The 18,815-nt window shown below is 37.5% G+C and overlaps 1 protein-coding gene across 15 annotated transcripts in view; it reads right to left on the reverse strand.

The window, feature by feature from the left end:
- The window catches only part of Dlgap1 (DLG associated protein 1), a 784,970-nt gene that overhangs the window by 335,286 nt on the left and 430,869 nt on the right, over positions 1-18,815 (reverse strand). The gene's annotated exons all lie outside the window — the stretch shown is intronic.

Consider the following 18,815-nt stretch of genomic DNA (forward strand, 5'->3'; position numbering starts at 1 on the left):
ATTTTCAGTTGTTGTATATAAGCAGATCCTCGGTTATTTGTTTGTTTCTTGAACTGAAATGATCACTAAAGAAAATCTCCTTGACATTTACCTCCAAGTTCCAACAGAGCATATGCTTATTCCTGGTAATATTCACCCATAAATAATAATTCTTTAAAAACTCAAATTATGGGCTGGGGATGTGGCTCAAGTGGTAACGCGCTCGCCTGGCATGCGCGGGGCACTGGGTTCGATCCTCAGCACACATAAAAATAAAGATGTTGTGTCTATCGAAAACTGAAAAATAAATATTAAAAAATTCTCTCTCTTTCTCTCTCTCTCTTAAAAAAACTCAGATTATTCCAAAGTTATAACCTCCCAATTTTTCTAATGAACTATTATCCCAAGGAAGAAGGAAAGCCATCAATTTTATGTTTTTAAGGAAAAAGTTACCTAATTTTTAAAATATCATAATTTATGGCTTTTTTTTTTGGAGACAAGAACAAAGCTAAAAAAAATGTTACTTCCAAGAAGATGAACACAAACATTACCTCCCCAAATTTTTATATAATTTCCGGAGTTCATTGGGGCATCTTTGGATTCCTTAAGGGATCACAGCCCAAGCTGAAAACATGTGAATTAGGTGGATGTGGTATGCTTTGCCTGTCTGCATTTGACTTTGTCCCCAAGCTCCCACCAAAGAGTATTTCCAAGGCTGGATGACTTAAAAAGTCTGTCAAATGTACAGTGCCATCGGCTTGTCTCCAGCCTGTGAAGGGACACCCTGTGAGGCTGCATTGGGGAACCCTGCCTCAGTGATCTTTTCTAGTGCACCTGCCAACAGTGGCATTTTTCTGGCTTGCTGGATTGAAGCAATTTCTCTCTGTCTCAGTGTCAAAGAGGGCCAATACTTGGTTTCAGGGAGCAACATGAGAAAACGTGCTTTTGAAGTTTGGTGAGTAAACAAACGAGACTCGGCAGCATGTTTTTTGTAATCCCAGGTCTCCTAAAGCAGAAGACGACTTTAAAAAGCATATCTTGGTTATTATTACAAGAGGCTTCTGCTGATAATCAAAGTGGATAGCTTTATTTACAACTCAGAATGATATGATTAAGTCACATTGACACCCATAAATCAGGAACATTAATTTTTCAGTGAACAATGGAAAGGTTTGAGTCTCCCTTGTTTCAGGAAATAGGGTTAAGGTAAAACACTACCTATGTAAACCCATAATGAATATTCCAAGTGCCTTTCTAGAAACTCTTTCCTTTTGCTTAAAGGCAGAAGCATGTGAGGTAGGCAGAAGTATCTCAGGTAACATGCAACCTAAACCTGAATGGCCCTAGCTGCATGATTCGATGGAGCAGTTATGATTACTCGCTGCCAACTTCCAAATCCAAGTGCACCCAGATGCAACTCTTAGAGATGCCAAAACAATGTAATTTATAAGTTTTTTTTTTTTTTTTTGCAGGCTTGTTTCTCTAACGAGTAAGACAATCCCAGATGAGGATTAATGTGTAAAAGAGAACTTCAGTAGTGAAGGCCCAAAGATCGTGAATGGAAACATCACTCAAAGTCCTGCCTGGTCAGAAAATGGTGAGTTAGGTGCAAACTGCAGAGTAGCAGCAGGGCAGGCACCTGAGGGGACATGCCTAGGACGGGTGGCCAATAGAGAAGTCAGCATCTGGGAAAAAGCCTGCGTCCAATGAGTGACTACTAAGAGGTGGGTGAGAATCTGAACAAGATCCCACGCCAGTCTTCATGTTTCTAGTGAAGAGTTGGTTGTATTTATTGGAAAATAGGTATATGTTGCATATCCCTAATCTTAAAAGCCTAAATTTGAAAACTGAAACTTTTGGATCATAGACATGATGCCACACGTGGGAAATTCTACACCTGATCTCATGTGATGGGTTTTAAACAAAATGTAGGCATACTTAAAATAGTGTATAAAATTGCCTTCAGGCTGTGTATATAAGGTATATATGAAACATAAATGAATTCTGTGGTTAGCCTTGGGTCCTGTCCCAAGAAATCTTATTACATGTAGGCAAATCTCTCAAAATCTTAAAAAAAAAAAATCTAAAAGTTGAAAAACTTCTGGCCCAAGCAGCTTGGATAAGGGATACTCAACCTGAAATTTAAATACTCTTCAAAAATCACTCCACAAGGTAAGTCTTTTTGCAAAGAAAGAAAGAGATGTTAGGAGTGATGGAGAGATTACTTAATGCCACAGTAAGTGGAAGAGCAGGTGTTCACCCAGGGTAGCTCTCACCTCTCCCTGAGGCTCCTAGTCCCCATGTTGTCACATAGAAAACTAGTGGTCAGATGATGGGACAACAAAATACAATCTTTTTTTTTTTTTATGGAAAAGCTCAAATCTTGTATAAATCAATATAGTAAAAAAGACACAAAAAATGAGGGGAATGCTCTGCAATAGAACTTTCTCTGATGATGGAAATGTTTTACGTCTCTGGTGTCCAGTATGGTAAATGCCAGCCACATGTGGTTATTGACCATTAGTTATATGGCTAGTGTGCCTAAGGAAGTCAATTTAAATTTTTATTTAACTTTACTTCTTTGAAATTTAAATAGCTATCTATTGCTAGTGGCCAGCCACCATATTGGATGGCATGGGACTAGACTATCATATTTAAAAGAAGTCCTATGGGTCATCAGCCCTAATTTCATCAATCGGGAAATATCCTTTGCTCTACCCATGACACGGTCATCCAGTTTCTCATTACACATTTTTTTCCCCACAGCACAGGGACTTGAACCCAGAGCCTCACGCATGCTAGGCAAGCCCTCTACCACAAAGCTATATCTCACCCTCAATATACATATATAATACTAAGAAGCTCTTCACCCTACTTGGGATCTGATGCCTTTGTTAGAGACATTTTCCCACTCTAGTAAGTACATCCTCAGGAGTTATGAGCTTGGGATACAGTTAGGTTTTTGGTGTAATAATAAACCATTCATTATCCCGACCTGCTATCTTCACTCTTCTCATGTTGCAAACTTTGGGTGTTCCAAATGTGGCCCCAGTTGCATCTAAAGTCTCTGAGTGCACAGTGTTGCTACAGCTACCCACACTTTCCACGTGATTCCATCCTGTCAGCTGGTGCTGACTCTGAGTGCAATGATGCTCCATGAATCTGATGGCTTCACTGCCAAATTCTTGCCAAGGGTGCTGTGTTGCCTCCCTGGATTTCTTCTCTAGGGCTTGGTTGGCCCCTCTGCTTCTGGGGCCTGCAGGCTGCTTGTTGGCTCAAGAGTCTGCAACCTCCCTGCTTGAGGGTTCCTTGCCTGCTCTCTTCTTAACCTCACACCATTTATTGTCCCTAGAAATGCTGTCCAGAGATTTATTTGCTTGGGCTTGGTTGCCAGCATATCTTCCCTTTTTGGGAAATTTGAGTATTTTAGAAAAAAAAAATGTTACATATCATCTTGTCAACTAGAGAAGGAATCCTCTCCTCCATTTACTTACTTCCTCCAGTTAAGTGGTCAGTCAGTCAGTCATTTGTCTGTTTCTTTCCTCTCCCCAGATTGGTCCTTCCCTTTTTCACCTTTATCTAGCCTCCTCCCCCAGAGTTCAGTCAGTCTGGGTTCAAATCTTGGTTGAACGAAAGACTTGTTCAGAATGATTATGATTAAATTTTTGAACAAAGAATTTCACTCTATGTCTGTGGATCAGATAATGCGAAGGATTCATAGCTGGTTGGAGCTAGGAAATACAATGCTACCTTCTATTCGCCCATTAATCTAATAACACCTTCAAAAACATAAATGAGATTAAATTGGCATGGTTTAATTTTAGTGACTTTTTTTTCATTTCTTTTTCCCTTACAATTTTCTGTTAAGTGAATAATTAACTTTTCATTCTTATGCACGAAGATATTTTATGAAATATTGAAACAAGAGAAAGTGGAAGCTGTGGAATATTTTAAGACTGTATTCATCAGTTTAAATTAGTTTCATCTGGCTTAAACAAAGAGGAATGAGTATTAAATAAAGATTTGCTAGAATTATTTGAGATGTGATACATGTACATGAGGAAACCCCCAAACAAGGTAAGAAGTGGGAAAATACAGATTATGTTGACTTCAACTTCATGATTGAATACGACCCTTATCCCAATGGATTCCCAAAGTCTGACCACTTTGTTTTGCCATTTATTATACGGATTTAGTTTAAATTTTATTGGGGTTCCCTAGCAGTACTATTTATGCATTGGGTACCTGTAGCCAACTCTAAAAGCAGGCACATGTAACAATTCTATTATATTATATGACTATTATATGACTCACTAATTTAGTTACAGTTCTATGGGTAATTAAGTGAAATTCTAAGCATAGATCTTTGACAAAACATATCTTTTCCTTCAGATCTGGTGTGGTGTTTTAACATATAGTAAAACTGGCAAACTTCCCAAATCTTTAGTTATCATGCTGGGATATATAGAGCTCATGACCAGCAGAATTGTTCACATTATACCTGAAAAATAAATATGCGGTCTCCTAAAAGATAAGAGCAGACAAAATATAAAGTCATATTGACTTCTAGAGGACTTGGGCTAGGGAATTCCTATCTTACTTCCTTGTCATTTCAGTAAAATCACTTCTTACAGAAGTGAACATCACTAAATTAAACCCAGCATAGGATTTTTAAATGGGCAGACATGTCTTCTTTGAACATAAGGAACGTACAGTGTTATTAAAATGCTATAACTACAATCAGGTGGGTGGTTTCCTAGGATCAATTGTTCCTTACTGAAACAGACAAACAAGTAAGAGCCTTGAGTGATGGTCCTTTCACAAGTTGGGATATAATCTTCCAGTTACATGAAATAATATGGTTCCTTTGCCACCTAACCTTTTATATATCTGACTTTGCAAATGAATCTCATGTACTCCTTTGTTTTCAAACATGGTTCACTTTCCAAACTAGATTTAGGTTTACACCTGTAATTATAGAGGCAGAACTTATTTTTGAACTATAGCCAATATTTGTTGTTGTTATTAAAATAAATTTCCATCAAGAACAAAAAATATCCTTCAGGAAAAGACCAAAGGAAATGCTTATAAAGCATTTCATAGAACAGTGAAAAGGAAACAGATTTTGGAGTCAGATAGACCAGGGGTGTAAATCTCAGTTCTGTAATGTTGAATAAATGTATCACCCTCCTTTTCATATAAATCAAGTGTAAGATCAACTACTGAAAAACCTAAGAAATAAAGACAATGTAGGAACAATGTATGCTAAACATTCTATGCTTAGTTAGTATAGTTCATAGAACTTTCTCAATAAGTTATGTCTTCTTTTAATCCTTTTCTTCTTTCTCTTTCATCTCCTTATTTTTATCAGTATTCATTATTACACAAAGGTAGATCTAGCCTAGGATGGAGATCAAATGACATTCAACATGGTAACATGTAACAAGCATTAGCCTGGGGATGGGGATCCTATGTGTTCTTTAAAAAGTCAGTTCCTCTTTTTGGGTCACAGCTGAGGAAGAAGGTATGAAGGCAACATAAAAACTTGTCTGTAGGTAAACAGTAAATAAGGAATAAAGGATCCGCAAAACAAATGGAAAACAACTAACAAAATGGCAGAAATACGTTCTTACCTATAATAATGACCTTGAATGTGAGTGAATTAAATTTTCCATTTCAAAGACATGTCTGGCTGAATGGATGAGAATCAAGACCCAATTATATGCTGCCTACAGGAGACTAATTTTACCTGTGAGGACACAGAGACTAAAATGAAAGGATGGAAAAATATGTACCATGCAAATGAAAACCAGGAGAGTAGGAGGAGCTATACTTAAATCAGATAAATAGACTTTAAATAAAAACTGTGAAAAGAGACAAAGAAGGTCATTACATAATGATGAATGGATTCAGCAAGAGGATAGAGCAATTATAAATACATATGCAACCAACACCAGAGCACCTAAATACATAAATCAAATATTAATAGATCTAAAGAAAGAGATAAAACTGCAACATAATGATAGCAGGGGGCTCCAATACCCTACTTTCAGCATCAGACAGACCTTTTAGACAGAAAATCAACAAAGAAATATCAGATTTAAACTGTGCTCTAGACCAATAAACCTAAACAGATATTTACGGAACATTCCACCCAACAACCAGAGAATACACATGAATGGTTCTCAGGGATAGATTATATATTTGGCCACGAAACAAGTCTTAACAAATTTAAGGGACAGAAATCATATCAAGTATCTTTTTCTGACCACAACAGTATAAAACCAGAAATCAATTGCAGGAGGAACTTTGGAAATTATACAAATTCATGGACATTAAATAACTGTCTCCTGAATGATGGATGGGTCAATGAAAGAAATTAAAAGAAACATTTAAAAATTTTCTTGGGCAAATGAGAACGGAAACACATTTCAAAACCTATGGGATACAGCAAAAGCAGTTTTAAGAGGGAAGTTTATAGCAATAAGTAAAGCAGGCCAGTGTCTGATTAGCAGGATATTGCAGAGGTTATTGTGGTACCTGTAGCCAACTCTAAAAGCAGGCACTAAAAGCAGACAACTCTAAAAGGTTTCCTCTTTCTTGTAAATGCCAGGTTTGCACACAAAAGGTGTGATAGAGTATCTGCAAGCTTGTTGTACAAAAAGGTATTATCCCTGTTTCCTTGGTAAAAACTTGTGCAACCTGTGTCTGGTCTAGAAGATGGAACAGAAAGCACTTGTCCTGTAAAGCCTCCAAGCCCCTCCTCCCACTGGAGATAAAGTTCAAAAAATTTCCAAAATCTTGGTTCAGAGGAAGAATTCTTACGCGAGAGCCACCTCTGAATCCTGCAGTCAATAAACCTGCTTCCTGAAAATTCCTTGGGTGTCCAACCTCTTTGGTCCTACCTCATAAGCATAATATAGGAAAGAAGACAGACCTCAAAAAATCACCTAACATTGCAACGCAAGGAACTAGATAAACAAGAAAATCCAACCCTCATTTTTTTAATTGGTTCTTTTTAGTTATACATGGCAGTAAAATTCATTTTGATATATGTATGCAAGAATGGAATATGTCTTATTCTAGTTAGGATCCCGGTCTTGCGGATGTACAGGATGGTGGGATTCACTGTGGTGTGTTCATATACATATGTAGGAAAATTATGTCATATTCATTCCACTGGCTTTACTTTTCCCATTCCTCTCCCTTCCCTTCATTTTCCTTTGTCTAATTTACTGAATTTCTATTCTTCCCCTCCTTCCCCTTTATTGTGGATTGGCATCAATATGTCAGGAAAAACATTTGACCTTTGGCTTTTTGGGACTGGCTTATTTCACTTAGTATGATAGTCTCCAGATCTATCCATTTACTAGCAAATGCCATAAAGTCATTCTTCTTAACTGCTGAGTAACACTCCTTTGTGTACATATTGCACATATTCTTTATCTATTCATCTGTTGAAGAGCACCTAGGTTGGCTCCATAGCTATTGTGAATTGTGCTGCTATAAACACTGATGTAGCTGTGTCACTGTAGTGTGCTGATTTAAAATCCTTTGGCTATACAGAAAGGAGTGTGATAGCTGGGTCAAATGTAGTTTCATTCCTATCAAATCCCAAATTATCAGAAGGAATGAAATAATAAGAATCAATTATGGAAATAAATGAAATAGAGACTAGAAAAATAATAAAAGGTCAATAAAACAAAGAGACTGGCAAACCTTTAGCTAGAATAAGAAAAGCAGATAAGATTCAAATAATAAAATCAGAGATGATCCCATTGGCTCAGTAGGCTGAGACAGGAAGATCGTGAGTTCAAAGCTAGCCTCAGGAAAAGCAAGGCACTACACAACTCAGTGGGACTGTGCCTCTAACTAAAATATAAAAAATAGGGTGAGGGATGTGGCTCAGTGGTCCAGTACCCCGAGTTCAATCCCTGGCACCCCCACCCCCTGACAAAAAAAAAATCAGGGATGAAAGAGAGACATTACATTGGATACCACAGAAAAATAAAAGTATCATTAGAAACTGTGATAACGAAGAAATGAATAAATTCCTGGACACATAAAACCTACCAAGATTTAATGATGAAGAAATTACTGCCAGAACCTGCCAAATTCTATCAAACATAGAAAGAAGAACCAATATCCATTCTTCTCAAACTGTTCCAAAGATTGGAAGAGGAGAAAATATTTCCAAACTTATTCTATGAGGGTGGCATCACTCTGATACCCAAACTAGATAAAGACACCACAAACAAGTAAACTACAGATCAACATCCCTGATGAGCATAGATATAAAAATCCTCAAAAAAAAAATTCTACAAACTAAACTTAACAGCACATTTAGAAGATTCTTTACCATGATCAATTGGGATTCATCCTAGTCATGCAAGGATGGATCAATCTATGCAAACCAATAAATGTGATACTTCACTTTAACAGAATGAAGGACATTTAATTCATCTTTACTTCTATTGGAACAGAAAAAGCATTTGACACAATTCAACATCCTTTCATTAAAAAAAAAACTCAACAGTTTCTTTGCAAGTGATATAATCTTATAATACAGAAAACCCTAAAAACTCCATCAAAAAACTTTTGGGGCCAATAAATGGGGGTCAGTGAAGTTGCAGGATGCAAAATCAACACACTAAGTACACTAACAGTGAACTATCTGAAAAAAGTCAAGAAAACAATCTAAAATTTACAATAGCCAAAAAAATACTTAGGAATAAATTTAAGCAATGAGGTAAAAGGTTTCTATGCTGAAAATTGTAAAACATTGATAAAAGAAATTGAATAAGAACAGATAAATAGAAAGATATCTCAAGTTCATGGTCTGGAAAAATACACATTTTAGAATGGCTTTACTACCCAAAGCAATCTACAGATTCAAGGCAATCACTATCAAAATACCAATGGCATTCTATAGAAATTGCAAAAGCAATCCTAAAACTATATGGCACTATAAAAAAACCTCAAATAGACAAAGTGATCTCAAGCAAGCAAGCAAACAACAACAACGATAAAAAACAACGTCGGAGGCACCTGATTTCAAAATATACAAACATATGAAAATTTTATAACATGCTCCTGAATAATTGATGGACAGTGAAGAAATTAAAAGGAAAAGTTTAAAAATTCTTTAGACAAATGAAAAAGGCATGCAAACAGACACAGACCACTGGAATGGAATAGAGAGCCCAGAAATAAATTCAAGCACTTGTGGACAGCTGATTTTTTACATAGATGCCAAGATCATATAATAGGGATAAAACGGTGGCCTAAATAAATGGGTTTGGGAAAAATGGTGTCCATATGTAGAAGAATGAAAGCAGACCCATATCTCTTACCATATACAAAAACCAACTCAAAATGGATTAATGACCTAAATGAAAGACCTAAAACTATGAAACTACTAGAAGAAAACATAAGGGAAAAGCTCTATGATGTTGATCTGGGCAATTCATTTTTGGACATGATTTCTAAAGCACAGGTAATAAAGGATATGTAAGTGCAAAAAGGACAAGTGAGATTACATTAAATGAAGAAGCTTCTGCACAACAAGGAAGAAAATCAACAGTGAAGAGATGACCTATGGAACAGGAGAAAGTATTTGCAAACTATACATACGAGAAGTGGGTGATTTCCTAAAGTTGTAAGGAACTCAACTCAGTAACAAAAAAGCCACATAATCCTATTTTAAAATGAGCAAAATCTATAAATAGATATTTTTCAAAAGGGAAATGGAAGTGTGTATGAAAAAAATGTTCAACATCATTTAACATCAGGAAAATGCAAATCCAAATCACATTGAGCTATCACTGTTAGAATGTCTATTATCAAGAAGACAAAAGATAAGTGTTGAAAATATAGAGAAAAGGAAACCCTGTACATCATTGATGGGAATAGAAATTTGTACAGCCATAAAAAAACTACAGTAAGAGATTTCCTCAAAAATATTAAAAACAGAACTGCTGTAAGTTCCAGAAATCCTACTGGATATATCTCCAAAGGAAATGAAGTCAGTAGGTCAAAGAGATATCTGTACCACTATGTTTATTGCAGTATTATTGACAACAGCCAAGGTATGGAATCAACCTAAGTGTGCATCAACAGATACATGGATCAAGAAAAGTGTGGTATACATGCAACAGATTAGTGTTCAGCCATAAAAGAACAAAATCCTTTCATTTGCAATGACATGGATAAACCCGGAAAATACTCTATTAAATGAAATAAGTCAGAATAGAAAGACTGATACCACATGATCTCACTCATATGTAGAATCTGAAAAAGTTGATCTCATTAAAGTAGAGAGTAGAGTGGTAGTTATCAGAAGCTTAGGTGGTTGTGGAGGGAAGATGGGAGATGTTGGTCAAAGGATATGTAAGTGCAATTAGATTAAAGGGGAAAATGTCCAGAATAGGAAAACATGTGGATACAAAGTAGATGAGATTGTGGATGGGGGATAAGGAGAGAGGATGGTGGATAAGATAAATGGGGAATTATTATTAATAATTATGTTGTTTTTTTTGGTGGGGGGTAATGAAAATGTTCTAACATTGATTGTGGTGATGGTTGCACACTTTGTGAATAAACTAAAAACCACTGTATTGTACACTGGATGGATGAATTGTATGCTATGTGAATTATATCTCAGTAGATTTTTTTTAAAAAAATTTGTCTATTAAAGAGTTTAAAGCCCAAAAGTGCTTTTCTATCCTGAGCCAATTAAAAACTCTTGGAAGTCTATACTCAGGTTTTTTTTTTTTTTTTTAAATAAAGGTCAAGTTCACCAGAACTGCAGCCTGGGAGAGCTGCTGTTGCTTATTAAACTTAACATAGTTGGGATAGGTAACTTGGAATAGTTAGCCAATATCTCTGGACTTCATCAGAGTTTTTCTGATGTATTTGATTTACTAGAAGTGGGTTTATCAGGAGTTGATTCAGAAATTTCCTTCCGTGGATCATTAAACTGTTTCATAGCTTAGTTTGTACAATAGGAAAGAAATGGGTAGTAGTTTTCAAACTGTGCAAAACTTGGTACTGGGTGGGACAGGAAGGTATGGGGAGGAGGATGCAAAGTCCCCTATTCTTGCACCAATGTGAGTAGCTCTGTTTTAAATTGCATCACATATCTTGCTTTATCTGCACACAGAATTCTATGGTTAAAAAAAGTAGAAAAAGTAGGAAAAGCCCTGGGCTTAGTGATATTTTAAATCCTTCCAGGCACCTGCTTCTATTGAAGAAAGGTAGAAGGAGATGTACCCTGCAGACATTTGGCCATAGATGGGCACAGGCCACAACCACATAACACTCAGTGACTCCAGTAGGGACAAGAGGACCTGGACCAAGGTAGAATGTTCCGGAGTATGACACCAAGGTAACTCAACACTTCTTGCTAGGTGTCTGAGGAAGAAATGTCAGCACACGGATTAAGAGGACCCCAGGAAGACTCTGTGCTTGGAACTCCACCCCTCTCTGTGACTGAGGGGCCATGGGAATGCCCGTCCATCTCACCAGATCTCGGTTTCCTCGGCTGAAAACACATGGTTTGGATTTGTCTTCCATTTTCAAATTATGTAATAAAACAGCTCCTGAAACATCCAGGGGAAATAAGAGAGAAGACAAAGGAAGAGGAAGGAGACATCACCGCTGAGCTCTGTTTTGCTAAGGAGGGTGCAGAGGATGGGGAGGTAGAAGTAGAAGGGCATATAATAAACCCCACCTGTTGGATTTCTAAGGTTTGTTTTGGTAACATCGGTGAAGGAAGATGTTAAGGTTTTGCCTGACACAGCCGCAGTCTTCCAGGGAGCTCCATGATCTCACTCTTGGAGGTTTGGTGGTGATGCTGATGGTGAGGTGGGAGAGAGGAGGCAAGAAAGAAGGCAGCCAACTGTGAGCAAGGGCAGTTGGAAGGAGAAATGGGAAAACAGTTAAAAAACATCTCCCAACATGGAATAATTATAGGGCTCGGCAAATGGAATCTGACAAACAATGGTTTGGGGAACTTAAAAACAGTAGCATGGAAGTCAGAGTGCACATTTTTTAAAGCACAGGGGATCATCGGAGACATTTTTGATTGACTGTTCAGTTCATGAGATCATCTGGCATGAAATAAAATATTTCCTTTTCCGTGCAGCGATTGCGTAAGTCAAATATGGCAAAGCGACCTACACGACAGTTTGCAGCCCATGGATCTGATTTCCCACAAGCCTCACCGCACACCCCTCGCAGAGAGCTCCTGTTTCTGGTGGATTTGTTTCACCTCCTTTGCGAAAGCCTTGGAGAGAAGGCAGCAAGCAGGAAAATCAGCTATTTATAGGCGTTTTGGACTAAAAGTGTCTGCTCAGCGTGCCGTGGAATACTTCCAAGAGGTGGGAGAACAGGAAATTATCTAAAATCAACTGGAAGGCTGGAGGAGTGTGATGGGGGTATGATGGTGCATGGGAGTCATTTCCAGAAAGCTCAGGTTTCATTTGCAAACAAATGACAGCTACTTTCCCTGACACCGTCTGAGTTATGGAGAAGTCAGCTAAACTTCCACTAGTGAAGGAGAGGAGAAAGAGAGGCATGATTTCTTCAAGGATTGCAAGTAGCTGAGATCCTTGAAGGGACTTGTCAGGGACGGCTTTTCTCCATACCCAGTCCCTGTTGAATGAGTTGCCAGTCAGATGGAAGCCCATGAAACAACAGGGCAAACAGGTGGCCTGCTAAAAATGGATGCAGGTCCTGGGTGACCTAACAGGGGCCTGCTGGGCTCAAAGGATCTCTGTCATCCCTCATTTCCACTTTTATAACTAAAAATAGCAAGATCATTTGTTCAACTTTTCTATTAAGAAATAATTTCATCAGGGCTGGGGTTGTGGCTCAGTGGTAGAGCCCTTGCCTGGCATGTGTGAGGCACTGGGTTCGATTCTCAGCACCACATATAAATGAATAAAATAATAAAACTAAAAATAATAATAATAAAAAAAAACAATTTCATGAAACCTAGCTCATTTGTGTGCATTTCGCTTTGATTGTTTCGGTGGCAGCGGGAAGCAGGTGAGGTAGGAAGTCTGAGGACTGCCAAGAGCCAGATGGCTTATGGAGAAAGTCTGAGCTTCATATGGTTCTGCGGAGAAGGCTGCGTGGGATCTGGCGTCCATGTTCATTTGCTCTTTTCAATTCCTACAAGAACCGTGTACCTGATTGCAGGGAATGGAGAGGATTAGCTAGGGACTTTGGTCAAGGGCCTGCTGTCATCTTCCAACAAGGGTGGCAGAGCTTATTCCTATCCAGATGCCGGAAGAGACATACCTCAGAGAACCTGGTTAAACCCGTAAAGGAAGTGGTGAAGGGTGGGTCAGCTCCCCTTCAGACCAACCCCACAGCTGTTGATTAAACCTGACCTGCTGGTCTCCCACAGCTGCCTGGAACAAGGCAGTGGGGTTGAAAGACTTATGGTATAGAAACAAAAGCGGGGTTTATCTGAACAAACTAAGGCTCCCAGAGGCCAGGATTGTATCGCATCAACTAACGCCAAGCCAAATGGAAAGCCTGACCTACTGAGGCTGACCTAGTCGAAGATGGATCCTTCATGTCCCTTTTTCCTGCAGGCAAACACTTTATGTGTTTAGTTGGTGCAGGGGATGAAGCAGCCTTCCACCTGCACTGTGACTAAGAGCAACTGTCACCCCACCCTGGGAGAGGCTTTCCTTTACCACAGAGTCGGACATGTTCGCCCTCATCCTGCCCTAATGATAATGAGGTCAAACAGACTGTAAAGGAAAAAGTAGTGTGGTCCATGAAACACATGGAGAAGAGGTAAAACATGAGAATAGTTTAGGATTTATAACTCTGAAACATTTCATATGCTATTTTTAATTGATTTCTTAAATTTGAAATTATATATATATATATATATATTTTAGGTAGAAGCAAACACAGCCATATCACCATGCTTGTTAAGATACCAAAGTGAAAGTTAAGACAGTTACTGAGGGAGCCCAAAGTTACGTAATAAGTCAGCTCTTAGGCAGATCATCTGAAGCCTGTTTTTAAGACTCTACTGCCCCCTACAGTAAATAAAATGCGAAACGAAGCCTACAGTTGCTTAGAATTGGGTTATTTAAAAGGGTAGTTTGGGGCTGGGAGTGGCGACACAGGCCTGTAATGGAATTCAGAGATTTGGGAGGTTGAGGCAGGAAGATGACAAGTTTGAGGTCGGCCTCAGCCATTTAGCAAGGCCCTAAGCACTTAGTGAGACCCTGTCTCAAAATAAAAAAATAAAAAGGGCTGGGGATGTGGCTTAGTGCTTAAGCACCCCTGGGTTCAATCCCCAGTACAAAAACAAAACAAAACAAAACAAAAACAAACAAATTGTGGTTTTTGATTAACCTCTATCAGAATCACCCCAGATCTATGGAATCAGAATCTGTTAGGCTGATGCTAGAAATCCTCACTTTATAGACACTCTCAAGAAAAGTCACCCCTATATATAGGCAGACAAGAGCATAACAATATTGCACACAAGCCTGTGTAGAATCACATACATGGATGTGATGGTAATCACGAGTAACCCTGTTGTTGCTCCCTGAGATGCCACTTCATCAGGTTGCAGGTAGCATTTCCAATTTTAAAGATGGATCTTTTTTTTTCCTAATCACTTCTTAATTTTGGATGCAAGATCAGCCGGTAGTCCTTGGTGTCTTCTGTGTACTATTTCTCTTAAATTCTCTGGAGTTGTGCCAGTTTAGTATATTTGGTCTCCTTGTCTCAATACATACTCTGATACATGTCATAACATATATGTGTTCATATTTATATGTCACATAATATATATACATATGCACATATTATATATGTTCCCTTGGAAATACAGTTACAGTCAAGTTCACTTTTGTCCTAGGAAAGTGAGGTGAGGGATGCTGACAGCCAAGAGAGAGGAAGGTGCTGGAGAGAAGGGTGTTCTCTTCAAAACCTAGACCTGGGCTCTAAGTGTACAAACTAAAGATTACATCTCCAAATGTGAGTCTATTCTGCTTCATTTGTCCTCTTTTGGAACATGATTTACTCATAATGAAACCATTAGGATGTAGAAAGGACTAATCGATAACAGAGAAACATCCATTTCTTTCTTTCTAGAAGTTAAAAATGTACCATACTCTTTTTGATTACAGAATTACAAATTGCAGATAATTATGTAGATAACAATTGTCTTCATTTATCATGAGCCTTTAAAGCCACTAACAGGCTTTAAACCTCTCAGATCAATTCTTTTCTCCCTTTGCCTCCTTGTACCCTGATCTCACTGCCTTGAAAGAACATAGTCAGAATGGATGAGCTGGTTTTTGAAGAGCGCCCAAAGGTTTTTGCAGAGTGTGTAAGACACGAGGGGACAGAACAGCCTTGATAGTCAGGCAGTGTGCCTGCAGCGCTGGTCTCTACTGAGATTACTGATCTTGTCAAGGTATTTCCTTACAGCTTACTTTTCTCATTTAAAAATGAGTAGATAGAACTAAATAATTTCAAAGGTTTCTTTGATAAGGTGATTATGAAAGTAAAAATAAATAAGCAGGGAAACACAGTGTTCACGCTGCAGGGAGAAGATTGTAATTGGAAAGGTGTAACAAGATGACCTTCCAATGAGAAGGTTTTGTTATTCTAAAAAAAAAAAAGTCATTTTTGAAAAAAATAAAAAAAGCAAAACCCAGTCTTCAAAGCTTCTTAGTATATATTTAATAGAGGTTTTCAAAAGAATGGGGAGCAGAAATCATTTTCTTTCATGGTTATTGAGGGTCTCTTTGTATTTAAGGGACTAAAACCTGCTTTTTCCTCACCCCAGGGAAACAGGACACCCCAGGCTATTCTACACTAATGGTCTGAGATGAAGTTCAATATAATCAATGGAAAAGCGGGGTAATGAATTTTCTACTGGGATCTATGAAAAATCTTTTTGCCCATTTCATAATTATTCCTCTTCCTTGAACTTTATGGAATTTATTAAAGTGGGTCTGATTTCATCAAGTGTATCAATGTGTATTTTAGAAGTATGGCTGCAGGCATACCTATGCACACATAGGGCATATGTGCATAGACCTGTGCACATGCGTACATGTGACCCTCAGCTCCACATTTTATTATGCGTCATAGATGGTTCTTTGATATCAGGAGCCTGATTATTTTTTTTTAGACTTTCATAGTAACATTTCATTTTCGGTTGTAGGTAATGCATATTCGAAGAGTCCTGAACAAATTGGAAAAACAAGAAGGCCTTTATCTTAACTATCTGAACTGCGGTAGTGGATAGTAGTGGACAGGGCCAACGTAAGTGGAGAGATTAGCATTCCTTTAGCTCTTCATGGTACCCAGTATTGTGCTAGGAGCAGAAAGAGGGAGCACACCTCTTGTTGAGGAATGTTTAAGAGAAAAGGGAAATGGTTCCTTTAATAAACAGGTGTCTATCATACGACAGATTGTGTTATATGGAAACTAGACAATTGATTTTCCCATGTGCAACTGTAAGTATGACATATGAGCACTCTCAAAGGTATTCATCAGAAAGGAAAGGTCTGGTGTGTTGGGGGCTGAGGCATGTCAGTCCCTGACAAACTGACCTCGTGTCAGGAGCCTGATTTTTGTGGAAAGTTTCCTAATTCTGTGAGGACAATGAGTACAAACAGTTGACACAGAACAGTGACCTAATATACATGAAGGGAAAGACTTTAAACTTCTGTAGAAAACTCAATTTACAAACATAGTTAGAAGTTCCTTCATCTTGGAAATGAAAACAAAAGAGGGCATATTGTTAAACTTCAGTAAATTTAAAAAAACCCAGAAGTTTTAAATGATGGTCTCTCTCTCTTTTTTTTTTTTTACAGTTAAGATCAGAGAGTCAGAAGAGGTCTTTCCTTTTTTATGTGTGTGTTCTCTAATTCATAATAGAATTAAGAACAGTAGAAAAAAACTGTCAATCAAAAATAACAGGAGGAATTGATGATCTGCCTTTCCTCACACTACATTTGCTCCTTCACTAAACTCTGTCAATTGCATAATAATAATTAAATAATACACAATAATAATTAAATAATAATATGTCATTAACCTTCATTTACAGAGTGGATCCGTTGGAGAATCAACTAGCATGGAAATCATTCCAACTGGGAATCATTCATTGAAAAAAAAATGAATGCACTTCTCTACTCTGGTTTTAGTCTAAGAATTTAGAAAGACACTTAAATATACACTTACTAAAATGTGTTCCAAATGGCAGCCAGTCACTAGCCCACTGGTGGGGGGCCAGCAAGATGGTCTTGAGAAGCAATAAATGAGCTCCAGAATTAAAGTCACATATGCATACGTTTTTACCTTAGAGTAAAAGTATGGGTCCCAATTTTCAGATGAGTAATACAAATCATAGTGAAGTCACATAACTTGATGGATTTTATTAATAGTAACCTAGTCTTACCTGAAAAAAACAGATTTTTTTTCCTTCATTAAACTTCCCTGGCCAATGACAGAAAATGTCAATTACCAGGCACTATATTTGAACCATATGAAATTTCAGATTTCAGTTTTTTAGACCTACACAGATGGCATTTCCACATGATTCAACCTGGCATCAATAAAGTGTATGGTCACGGACTCCCGAATGTTATTCTAAGATAAGAAAAGTGATACTGAGTTTAATTAAGTGAAAGCTTTATTCCACCGAACTCTAAATTCACAATAATCCACCCAAAGAGATTATTGTCTTTGATTCAAAAATCAAAATGGTGAAAACCACAATCTAATTGCAAATCTAAGTCAGCTTGGCAATATTACGTGTATTCTTAGCAGTCTCTACAGAAACTGAAACAAGACTCATGTCTTCTACCATTCACAAACCACTGTGTAAAATTTTATAATGCCATGATCTCAAATGGCTAGAGATTATGGAATTAATCCTTCTATTAGAGAATGATGAAGGATTGCCTTGAGTTACTGTCTTTAATTTGCAATTCTCTAAGGAGACTGGAGGAAGGGGAAATAAAGTCACTGTTACTAAGATACCCAAAGCTAGCTTTTCTTTTTTACTCTTTACTAACTAATATTATATCTTCAATTATTAGATTGAAATTCTGTGAGATAAGTAGGTGTATATTATATTCAGAAGCCTCTGGCTATAGCTAACTGAATGCTTTCGATACTCCTGAAAATGTCTTTAGAACAATGAAATTACTGATCAAGAATAAGACTGCTTCTTTAACAACTTCCAAGAAGGCTTTCTTATTAAGTTTTTGTCTTTCCTTTATCACTTCTAAGTTTTTCTGGACTCCCAATTACTCAGAATGTTTTCCCAATAGTCTTTTTTCCCCTATTGATTGGATTGGATATGGGCAATAGTATCAATTATGGAGAATCTGAGAGAGAGAGAGAGAAAGAGAGAGAGAGAGAGAGAGAGAGAGAGAGAATAAATTAACAGCATTCTGTAGCTGATTTCACATTCAAAGTTAGCACCAGGCAGGAGTAACCTCATCATTCTATCAATGAACAGGCATCTCTACTAAGATCAGTGAAAAAATAGAAGACTGTACAAACCAAATAGAAAATATATTTAAGGAGACTTGGCATTCATTTGCTGGACCATTAAGGCAATTTAAACTAAAAATAAAGAAAATCATCAATTAATATTACTGATGAAATTTTAGACAAAAGCAGCAAGGAAATATTGCAGTAGTCAAAGTCATTAGCAATATGAACACTTTCTTAAATTTCATATAAATTGTTTAACATTAATTAGTATATTTAAAATTATTCTAAGACAGTAGAAAGAGAAGCTTAGTCAGAGAATAGAAACTCTTACTGGG

Source organism: Marmota marmota, unplaced genomic scaffold (assembly GCF_001458135.2).
Source record: "Marmota marmota marmota unplaced genomic scaffold, marMar, whole genome shotgun sequence".
Classification (NCBI taxonomy): Eukaryota; Metazoa; Chordata; class Mammalia; order Rodentia; family Sciuridae; genus Marmota; species Marmota marmota.